Raw genomic sequence first — 12,197 nt, 5'->3', positions numbered from 1 at the left:
GAAATTAGAGGTATACATGCTATTTTACGTGATAGAATTATTAAGTTGAACTGAGCCTTTCGCATAGAACATGATGAACATGGTACATGGAACACGGTACAAGAGAAGTGCTAAAAAATTATCCACACTGTGTCACTTTGAACAATATAAATATGTTCTTTAAAATCATTCTCAGATTATTACATTATTTCTAGTTTCTCACATATGAATTATTTATGCTGAATCTATAGACATTTAAAAAAATATTTTATTGGTACACTTTAAGTATACAATACATTTACATTTCTCATTGGGAACTTGTACCTTTACAGGATGTATCTTGGTTCTTATTTTTCCCCATTCCCAGGACTCCCTTCACTCCCTCCACCCTTCCTTATTTAAAAAGACTTTGTTTCCATTTTTTCCATTTCTCATAATTTTTACTTTCTCTTCTTTCCTTCCCTATATCCCTCCCACTTCCCCTACTCCTTTGGACCTTTTCTTCCTATTTTACATTATCAATTATTCATTTTAATCATTGGTACATTTTAGGTATACAATATAATGACATACATCATTGGAAATTTGCACCTTCACATAATCTCTCTTGGTTCTTATTTTTTCCCCTTCCCCTGCCCTCTCTTCAACCCCTCCATCCCTCCCTATTTACAAAGACTTTGTTTCCATTTTTACATTTTCTCATATTAATTCCATTCCCTTCTTTCATTTCCCCTACCCCTCCCACTTCCCCTTCCCCTTTACCCCTTTTCTTCCTATTTCACATTATCTATTATACATTTTACTCCTTATTTACACTTTCAGTTTCTCACACTAGAGAAACTATTAGGTATTTATATACATGTGTCCTATTTATTTCACTTCAGAGTATCGCCTCAATGTGCATGCATTTAGCTATGAATGTCTTCAATTTCTCATTTTTTATGGCTGAGTACTACTGTATTTTATGAAAAAAACACATTTCTTTAGCCACTCTCCAGTTGACGGGCATTTGGGCTGTTTCCAAGTTTTAGCTATTACAAATTGTGCAGCTATGAACATGGGTGAGCATATATCACTGTGGTATGATTCTTTTAATTCTTTGGGGAAGATACCCAGCAGGGGGATAGTAGGGTCAAATGGGACTTCCAGTCCTAGTTCTTTGAGGTATCTCCATACTGATTTCCATAGTGGTTGCGCCAGTTTACACTCCCACCAGCAGTGGAGGAGGGTTCCTCTTTCCCCACAGTCCCACTAGCATTTTTTATTGGTTGATTTCATGATAGCAGCCATTCTTTCTGGAGTGAGGTGGAATTTCAGCATTGTTTTCATTTGCATCTCTCAAATGACCAGTGATATTGAATATTTTTTCCTATGTTTATTTGCCATTTCTACTTCATTGTCTGAGAAATGTCTGTTCATTTCAAATGCCCATTTTCAGATTGGGTCTTTAAATTTGGGAGGTCTGATCTTTTTAAGTTCTTTATAGATTCAAGATAGTAGACCTTTGTCTGAGGAACAGCAGGTGAAGATTTTTTGCCACATTGTGGTTTGTCTCTACACACTGCTGGTGGTTTCTCTTGCTGTACAGAAGCTTTTGAATAAGAAGAGATCCCACTTGTTGATTGTTTGTACTAGTTCATGGGCAACAGAGGTTTTGTTCATAAAATCTTTTCCTATGCTGATGTCTTCAAGAGTTCTATCTAACTTCTGTTTCAGCTGGTTCAGCATCCCTATTTTAATATTTAGGTCTTTAATCCATTTCAATTTTAGTTTAGTGCATGGTGAGAGATATAGGTCTAGTTTTAATCTTTGGCAAGTTGAAATCCAGTTTTTCCAGCATGATTTGTTAAAAAGGCTATCTTTCCTCCAGTGAGGGTGTTTGGCTCCTTTATCAAAGATGAGATGGCTAAGTGTGTCTGGAGTTATTTTGGCATCTTCTAATCTGTTCCACTGGTCCTCAAGTCTGTTTCTTTGCCAGTACCAGGATGTTTTTATCACAGTAGCTTTGCAGTTTATTTTCCAGTTGGGGATTGTGATGTCCCCCGCCATGTCTCTGTTACCTAGAATTGCTTTTGCTATTCTGGTTCTCTTCTTGTTCCAAATGAATTTTTGGATTGTTTTCTAAAGGTCTGTGAAGTATGCTGCTGAGATTTCAACTGGGATTGCACTGAATCTACATAGCAGTTTTGGAAGTATGGCTATTTTTACTATATTAACCCTTCTAACTCAGGAGCAGGGGATGTCTTTTGATTTTCTGCTATCATCTTCAATTTCTCCTTTTAGAGTGCTATAGTTTTCAGAGAGGAGGTCTTTGATTTCTTTTGTTAGGTTGATTCCTAAGTATTTCAGGTTTTTGGATGTTATTGTGGAAGGAACTGTTTGCTGTATTTCTCTCTCAGTGAGACTGTTGTCCATGTAGAGAAAAGCTATTGACTTTTGTGTGTTGAACTTGTATCCAGCTACTTTACTGAATTTGGTTAATAAGCCTAGAAAACTTTCGGAGGAGTACTTGGGGTCTTTTATATAGAGTATCATGTCATCTACAGATAGTGACAATTTGACTTCTTCATTTCCTATCTTTATTCCTTTTATTTCTTTCTCTTGTCTAATGGCTGTGGCTAATGTTTCCAACATTATATTGAACAAAAGTGGTGTTAGTGGACATCCTTGTATTGTTCCTGATCTTAGTGTGAGGGATTTCAGTTTTTGACCATTTAGTATGATATTGGTTGTTGGTTTTTCATAGATGGCTTTTATCAGATTGAGGTAGAGACCATCTATTCCAATTTTATAGGGTTTTTATCATAAATGCATGTTGGATTTTGTCAAATGCTTTTTCTGCATCTATTGAGATGATCATATGGTTTTTGTCACTGGCTCTATTGATATAGTGTATTACGTTGATTGATTTGTGTATGTTGAACCATCCCTGCATCCCTGGGATGAATCCCACTTGATCAGGGCTTATGATCTGCTTGATGATCTTTTGCATTCTATTTGGCAGTATCTTATTAAGGATTTTTGCATCTATGCTCATTAGTGAGATGGGTCCATAGTTCTGTTTTTCAGTTGGGTCTTTCTCTGCTTTGGGGATCAAGGTGATGCTTGCTTCCAGGTATGAATTTGGAAGTATTCCTCCCCTTTCAATTTCATCGAAGAGTTTAAACAGTAGTGGCAGTAGCTCCTCTGTAAATGTCTTCTAGAATTCGACAGTGAGGCCATTAGGACCTGGGCTTTCCTTAGTTGATAAGTTTTTAATTATGTTTTCAATTTCATTGGTTGATATTGGGCTATTTAGAATTTTTAGGTCCTCTTTGGTCAACTTTCGTAATTCATACTTATCTAGGAATCTGTCCATTTCTTCTGTGTTTTCCATCTTATGGGCAAATAGGTTCTGGAAGTAGGTATTGATGATTCTCTGGCTTTCTGATGGGTCCGTTGTAATTTCACCCTTTTCATTCCTAATTGCAAAGATTTTGGCCTTTTCTTTGATTTTTCTGATAAGGTTAGCTAAGGGTTTGTCAATTTTGTTGATTCTTTCGAAGAACCAACTCTTGGCTTCATTAATTTTTTGTATCATTCTCTTAGTCTCCATTGAATTCATTTCTCCTCTGATCTTTATAATTTCCTCCCTTGTATGAGCTTTGGGTTTGTCCTGCTTTTCTTTTTCTAGAAGCTTGAGGTGCAGCATCAGGTTAATTGGGCTTATTCTGTTTTCCTAATATTAGAATTCAGTGCTATGAATTTCCCTCATAAGACTCCTTTCATTGTGTCCCAGAGATTCCGATATGTTGTATTGTCATTGTCATTTAATTGAAAGAACAGTCTGATTTCTTCTTTAATTTCCTCTGTGACCCATTGGTTATTCAGAAGTATGTTGGTCAATTTCCACATGTTTATGACATTTTTGTTGTTTCTTTTGCTATGGATCTCCAATTTCATCACACTATGGTCTGATAATATACAGGGGATAACTTCAATTCTTTTGTATTTACTTAAACGTGTTCTATGATTGAGGATGTGGTCTATTTTGGAGAACAACTTGTGTGCAACTGAAAAGAATGTGTATTCTGATTTTGTGGGGTAGAACACTCTGTAAACATCTGTTAAGTTCATTTGTTCAAGAGTTCGATTGACTTCTAGTATTTCATTACTTATTTTTTATGTAGTTGATCTATCTATTTGTGACAGTGGGGTATTGAGGTCCCCCTCTACTATTGAATTTGTGCTTATATGACTTTTCGTGTCCATTAGTATTTGTTTTATATAGTTGGATGCACTACTGTTTGGTGCACAAATATTTATGATTGTCATTTCTTCCTTTTGCATTGTTCCCTTTAGAAGGATATAGTGTCCTTCTCTGTCTCTGTTAATCAGTGTTGGTTTGAAATCTACTTGATCTGCAAAGAGGATAGCTACTCCTGGTTTTTTCAGGTTCCCATCACATAGAGTATTGTTTACCACCCTTTAACTTTCAGCCTGTGAGTTTCATTTTGAATTAAGTGTGTTTCCTGTATGCAGCATATTGGATTTTGCTTCTTGACCCATTCTGCCAGTCTATTTCTTTTGATTGGTGATTTGAGACCATTAACATTGATGGTCATAACTGATACATATTGAGTTATCATTGTCATGACTTTTTCTTTTTGTTGGATTCTCCTCCTTTACATTTAATTTCTTGTTGGGCTCGATGGGTTCATTCTGCTTTGCTTCTTGGGGATTCGGTCCTCATTGTCTGTTCCTAGGATATTGTCTAAAATGTTTTGTAGTGCTGGTTTGGTATTCATGAAGTTCCTAAGGTGCTCTTTGTCATGAAAGTATCTTATTTCTCCATCAATTTTGAATGACAGTTTTGCAGGGTACATCAATCTGGGTTGGAGGCTGTTTTCCTTTAGGGCTTGGAATACGTCACACCAAGTTCTTCTTGCCTTGAGGGTTTGCGTTGTGAAGTCTGCTATGATTCTGATGGGCTTTCCTTGGTATGTGATTTGTTTCTTTTCTCTAACTGTTTGTAGAACTTTGTTCTTCTGTTGGGTTTCTGGAATCTTAACTATGATATGCCTATGTGTAGACTTTTTTTGATCAAGGCTATTTGGAGTCCTATATGCCTCACTTATCTGTATGTCAAGCTCTTTTCCTCTGCTTGGGAAGTTTTCTGCCATTACTTCTGTGAACAGTTTTTTTTTTTTTTAATGTCATCTGCACTCTCTCCTGTTTCTTCATTTACTCCAATCAGTCTTATGTTATTCTTCTTTGCATTGTCTAGCAGCTGCTGGATTCGTGGTCCCTTGCAATTTTGAAGCAATTTTTCTTTTCCTGGTCACTAATTGCAATCTCATCTTCTATATTTGAAATTCTGTCTTCACATTGGCTCATTCTGCTGTGTAGACTTTCAATGGAGTTTTTAATCTCCTGGAAATCTGTTTGCATCTGTTGTATGGGTTCCATTTATTTCCTATGTTGGGATTCCATCATGTTCCTTAGCTTCTCTCTAGATTTATTAATCATGTCTTGCACTACAAGTGAAATCTCTGCAGTTATCTGAGAAATTAATTCTGATTTCATTTTTTCCAGATCCTCTTTTGTTGCCAGTTCAGGGAGTCCAGGTTGTTGAGTATCAGAGTGTTCCATCTGATTTTCCTTTGGGGTTGCTGTAGGTGATCCGAAAGTTTGGTTTGGAGACTTGTTTACATGTCTTCTCATTTCAACAGGGGTGGGGTGGGGGCGCTATACGAGTCTCTCCTCCTCTGGTTTGGGAATGGTGGAATGACATCCTGGAAGCCCCTACCACTGGGCTAGGAGTGGTGGAATAGTGGCCTGGAATCCCGCTCCTCTGGGCTGGGAGCGGTGGAACATGAATCTATAGATTTTTTTTATTAGTGATAGAATTCTTCTTGTGTTTTATAAATTTTGTCTTTAGTTCATCTTTTATGAAACTTATTTTTCTTGGCATCTAACCATACCTTGAGCATTGGAATTCCTCCTAGTAGGTAAGTTTGTGATTCTGCTGCTTCCTGGATTCCATGTCAGTGTTCTCATTCAGGGTTTTCTAGAATTTTACTATTCAACAGTGAAGAATGAGATATGTATGCAGTATGTATGTATGTATGTATGTGTTTATGTATGTATTTGGTGGAGTTGAGGGTAAAAGTAAGTGTGGTTCTAATTATAGTACTGTGCAGTCCAATTGCCTTTTGTTTTTCCTTGAGACTGCTGAGGCAGAGAATAACTAGTTTTTATTTATTGGTTTTGTTTTGTTTTTGGTACTGAGGATTGAACTCAGGACCTTGCACCTTCAAGGCAAATGCGGTGTCACTGAGCTAAATCCCCAGCCCTTAGTTTTTATTTATTAATAAGGGAGATTTGCTTCTTTCATTTTATGTAACTTATAGAAATCTAAGCATCGAAAAGTTGATTTATACTTTATTTTACTCTTCTTTAATGAGTAATAATAGTAGTACATACCTGTCTGAGCATTAAACAATTTTATTTATTTATATTGTATAGTATAGTGTCTGTAATATACTAATTTTTGTAATTATTATTTAATATTTCTTATATTTGGACTAAACTTGAACTCCAACCATATCAAAAACATTTGTGTTCTTTTACCTCTTTGGTTCATCATTCTGGCTATGTTTCTTACTTCTTTTCTCATAAATTGAAATTTCTCTTTTTATACTTTGTTCTTGAATTTATATATCAATTTTAAATTTTAAAGGAAATGTACCGAGTATTCATGTTTGAACAGTGTGAATACATATGAAAAACAAGCCACGTAAGTGAACAGAATTTCCATGTCATCTTAGTCTACCACATTGATGAAAACTCATAACTTTTGATGCTTATTATTATGGCAGATTATTGTCTTTTCTTACTTTGTTACTTTCCTCATTGGTGAGACAAAATGCCTAGCACTCAAAGTCAGAGGAGAAAAGGTTTATTGTACCTCACAGTTTATAGAGGTTTCAGTTCATAATTGATTGGCTGGCACCAAGGCAGCGTGGTATGGTAGAGGAGGATTACAGAGGAGAAACAATTCATGACAGGCAGAAGACAGCAAAGCAATGAAATAGCAAGCAGCAAGCAACAACTGACAAGCACCAACAAGCAGTGACAACAGCAGCCCACTTTTTCTCCCTTACATTCCATCCAAGTTACTTGACCTTAGGGCAGGTAACACTCACACTCAGGGTGGGACACCCTTAACCCTAGCATTGCATCATGAATTAATTGCAGTATCATATCCTTAATCACAGCATCACACACTCAGATCCAGCCACCTTGGAACATCACCTATGACAAAATGAGGCTTTGGGGTGACATCTAGATACATGCCATAACAGTTACTGTTCTTGAACTTGTTCCATTTCTAAAGCTGAGTGTGTTGCATGAGCTAAGATTCTTTACACTATAAGTCACACATACACACATCCCCAGAATAGCCTTCATCAATAAGAGAATTTGTAAGTTATAAATTTCAAATGAACTCCAAAAGAAGATTTTAACCTCAACTTGATTTGAACTCAAAATATATAGTAAGATCCATATTTTCTTAATCTCTAAGGTATGTGTGCTTCTGTGTATTAGTTATTTTGCCAACACATACTTCTTGCATACGGTGACAAGATGGTGATAGTAGTCTCAGCCTATGTATAGGCTTGTTGAGTTCAGTGACATTTCAGCAAAATTTTTATCATATTTGTGGAGCTTAATGGGTTGTGGTACCTATTATTCAGGAGGACCACAATCCAAAGTAAGTGAAAGCAATTTATCCAATGATAGAGAAAAATCAATGAATCTGTAAGCTAAATCCTTGTAAAGATAGATATTTGTAAATCTCCAGCCAAGTGATGAAGACAAAAAGAGAAAACTCAAATAATCAACATCAGAAATGAAAGGAGAAACATCTCTCTAGATCTTACAAACATTAAGACGATGGAAAGGAAGTGTTATAAACAAATGTATGCCTATAAGGTTGATAAATTTGATGAAATAAACATTAGAGTTCATAATACATCAATAAGTAGTTTCTCAAAATTAATGGTGTATTATTTTGGGAACTTTAAAAAAAAGGTTTTCACAATATTTTTAGGGTAATATTTATGTTCAATATAAGCCATTTGACAAATGCATGATCCATTTCATATTTCTTGCATTTTCACTCAGCAATCTCTGTGTGTGTTTTATCCAGCAATACCTGTAAATATGTGTATACATACAGAGGTATCTTTGTGAAAGGAAATTTCTCTCATGTTCAGTAACATCTCTTAGTACTTTTAACTCAGAGTCTAACAAAAATCTATATGTTGGTTTTATGGCTTGTCTCTAGATGTTCCCCTAAAGCTTCATGCAGTCATAGAGGAGATTTTTCAAAGGTGACTGGATCTTGAGTGCATGATGTTGGGATTGATTCATGTTGCAGTGCTCAAATCAAGGACGCTAGGATTAAGGGTGTGAATGCTACCTGCTGTAAGTAGCCAGGATGACATATAAGAGACAGAAATAGCTGTGGTCCTCCCTTGCTTGCTTTGTTGCCTTCTGCCCACTATGAATTGTTTCTCCTCTGTGACGCCTGTCTGCCATGCCATCCTACCTTGGAGCCAGCTGATTATGTACTGAAACCTCTACAAACTGTGAGCTAAATAAACCTTTCCTCCTTTTAACTTTGGGTGTCAGGTATTTTGTCTCAGCAATGAGAAAAGTAACTAAAACAGTTGGTGTTATTCAATTGAAAATTTGTGGTAACTAGGGGGATTCTGCATTGGTATCATTGACTGTATACTAAGCATAGTTGTTATAAAGTGGTTATTTTTTGCCTTTTTTCTTCTCATTACTGTGGATTAAACCTAGGGCCTCTTTGAGGAGCTACATTCCCAGGTATTGTTTATTATTTTTTCTTATTTATTATTAAGTTCACCAAATTGTCCACACTGGGCTTGAGCATGAGATTCTTTTGCCTCATTCTCCCAAGTATTTTTTAAAGTTTTGAAAGAACTATTTTCCAGTTTATTATGGAAAATGTAAATGAACTAAAATTTCTTTCTGTACTTGGCTACTACTGTCTTTCTCAGGCTGCTATTTTTGTTTGGTTTTTTTCTTCTGTTTTCTGAAAAGTTTTCTTTATCAGTGGTCAAAGTGTCATGGAATGGGCTTATTGCTTTCTCTTGCAAAATAAGCTAACTTCTTCTTTTTTTTTAGTACATATGGCTCCTGTATAGGCTCTCTATATCAGAAGAAGATCAATATATACATTACTTATTAATGATTTATATGTTATCAAAAAAACTGTTTCTTACCCTAAAAGAAATTTTGCCTTTCTCTTAATACTACTGCCTCAAACTATAGCCTTCTTTCAGGAGGAACAATATTCCTGACTTTGTACATTGTATTCTCATTATTTAGAATTAACTGAAGGTTATTAGTATACTAAATATTTAATTAATCTATGAAGGTTTTTGTTATTATCCTCATTTTAGCATGAGAAAACCAAATAATTTCTCAATAATTTTCTATTGATTTGGGGGTAATTTTCCCATAATCATGAAACTATAAGGGAGAATGGTTAGTGAGAGTAGAATCTGTTATTCTTCACCACTCATTTTTAGGTTCTGCCATGAGAATATGGACAGAAGAAACAAAATGTATCTTTTATATTTCTATCTTCTTTATCTTATATTAAATTTAATTTTGTATAAACATTTATTATTCAATTATGAAAAATTACTAGCTATAGACATTTGCGATTGATTGAAAACAAATGACAAAAAGAAGAAATATTTATACTAATCAATAGGATACTATGCTTTAGTCAGATGATCAATAAACATGTTACACAGATATGTGACATGTATTTCTGGTTCTTTATTTTCCAAGTAATTTTGCTGAATAACTTTGGGAAAGGAACATTCAAATTGAAATGGTCCACTTAGTTTAAATTAAAGAAAGATAATTAGTTAAAATCAACAATTAAGAAATTAGAAAGACCAGTTTTAGTTGGAAAAATATAAGAGACTCTAAATAATTTGTTTTTAAAATCTGAAACTGTTCATTTGGTAATCAGATATGTTTTATACTCCTTTTAATGACATGAAATGCCATAGCATCACTCCTTAAAGTCCATATCTCAAGACATCTTCTGACAAATATGGCAACTACCCCGTTATACTATTCAGTCTATTTGAGTCATTTGTTTGAAAACATCAGACTTATTTTTCTCGGAAAAAAAAGTATTAGATTATAATCCTTAAATGTTCACTCTACATTTAAAAGTAGCAACATTTTTTTAACCTTGCTAATAAGATAAATGTATTTTCCCAAAGTGGATCTTTTAAAAGTAATGATTTATTTTGATAAAAAGTTTGGAAAATTTTCATAAGTGCTTTTTATTGACTTTTCTAATATTTTCATACTTCATGTTTTTAAAAAATTATGGAGTACTGTGTGTATTTGTCCATTACATCAACCAATATTCAATGTTTTCTATGTATCTCATACAGAGTATATGAAATAATAGGAATATAATGTAAGTTTCTCCCTAGGAAAGCTCATATACAATGGGATTAAGCAAGTAATAACAATAAGGAAAAAAATATATACATAAAAGAAGCCCCCCAAAAGATTTGAATTAATTATTCACAGCCTCTTTTAATAGTGGTCTAAAAAGGTCTCTCTTACAAAATGAAACTCAAGCTGAGATCTGAAATATAATATAAAGAACCAACCTTAAAAAGAAGTTGGAGAGGGCCAGGGATTTAGCTCAGTGTTTCTTCTGCCTGCCCTGCAAGCACAAGGACCTGAGTTCTATTGCTGGTATCAAAAAAAAAAAAAAAAAAAAAAAAGTTGGAGAACATTCCAGGCAGAGCAAATAGAAAATGCAAAAGCCTTGAGATGGGAGAGACCTTAGTATAGAGTACGTTGGAGGAAAGGCTGAGACCCCAGTGCTGGTAAGGAGTAATAAAGGAGAAATTCAGAGTGTTGAAGAAGTAGCCAGGAGCTAGATCATGCAGACACTTGTAGCCCATTATAAATTGTTTTGACTTGCTTAAGTAAGCCACTGCAGGGTTTGAGTAGAAGACAAATAAATAAATGTTATATGTTCCTTAAGGCAATCAATCAATCAATAATAGTAGGATTAATTTGTTAGCAGTATATCAAATAGAAGTTTTAGAGGGCAGGAACAGTGATTGAGGGATTGGTTAAGTAGTTGTATCATTGTATACTCCTCGCATGGCAATAGAGTACTACTGTTAGAGAAAGGGAATAGATTCATGAAAGCTTCTGTAGAACTGACAGTATTTACTAATTATGGATTGGATATGGAGGTGAAGGAAAACGCTGGCAATAGGTAAAGAAATTTAGCTTGGACAACCAAGTAGATCATATTTACTAGCCAAGAAAGGCTGGAGGATAAGCCACATATTTTTACATGTTGGAGTAACCTGTACACTTTTATTTTCTACAGAGGACAAGGCAAAAAGCTTTGGTTTTTAGCTCTAGTCTATATCTAAAGTAGCTCATCAATATTAGAAAAACATTTAATTTATTTGATACTCAGTGTTCTTATCCATAAATAATAGTATGATGCCAGATTGATTTTTACAAAGCCTGAATTTACTAATTGTATTTTTCTTGAAAAATCCTTAAGATTTGTGTTTGATCCCACAATAAAGATAGAACTTCTTGGGCTGGGGTGTAGCACAGTGGTAGAGTGTTTGCCTAGTGTGCACAAAGCCCTGGTTCAATCCCTACTGGTGCACTCCCCAACAACAAAAATCTTACTCTGTCTTGCATGACTATTTTCTAGTTCCTCCATGGCTCCATCTTTTACCATTCCGGTCTCCAGCCTCTTTGCCTCAGGCATCACGCCTTCCTATAGCTGGTACTTTGTGTTTACAAAGCTCCTTCCTGCCCAGGTATTTGCATTGCTTTTTCCTTCTCTTTGGGAAGCTAAATTTTCTCTTGTTAGGCTAACTTTTATCCAGCTTCAGACGTGGATTACACTCTCATTTCCTCAGGGAAACATTGATACCTTGATGCATTCAAATGGGCTTTATATATTTTTATAGTTGTGTGTGTTTTTCTATCAATAAACCATTGTAGTTGTTTTCTTGGTCTTTTTTCCTCTACCTCTTTTTTCTCACCCATCCTCTCCCTTTTTTTCCTTTTTTCTTTTTCACAATTCTGAGTGTCAAACCCAGAAATTTATGCATTCTAGT

General features: G+C 35.0%; 1 pseudogene; it reads right to left on the bottom strand.

Annotated features, from left to right (window-relative positions):
* Positions 1-11,842, bottom strand: part of LOC101698677 (arginase-2, mitochondrial pseudogene) — an 85,931-nt pseudogene extending 74,089 nt beyond the window's left edge.
* Between the last annotated feature and the right edge of the window lie 355 nt (positions 11,843-12,197).

This window comes from Heterocephalus glaber, unplaced genomic scaffold (assembly GCF_053883595.1).
Source record: "Heterocephalus glaber isolate CG9 unplaced genomic scaffold, H.glaber_assembly_v1.0 deba00001497, whole genome shotgun sequence".
Lineage (NCBI taxonomy): Eukaryota > Metazoa > Chordata > Mammalia > Rodentia > Bathyergidae > Heterocephalus > Heterocephalus glaber.
The sequence above is the reverse complement of the archived record's forward strand: the minus strand, read 5'-3'. Positions and strand labels throughout refer to the sequence as shown.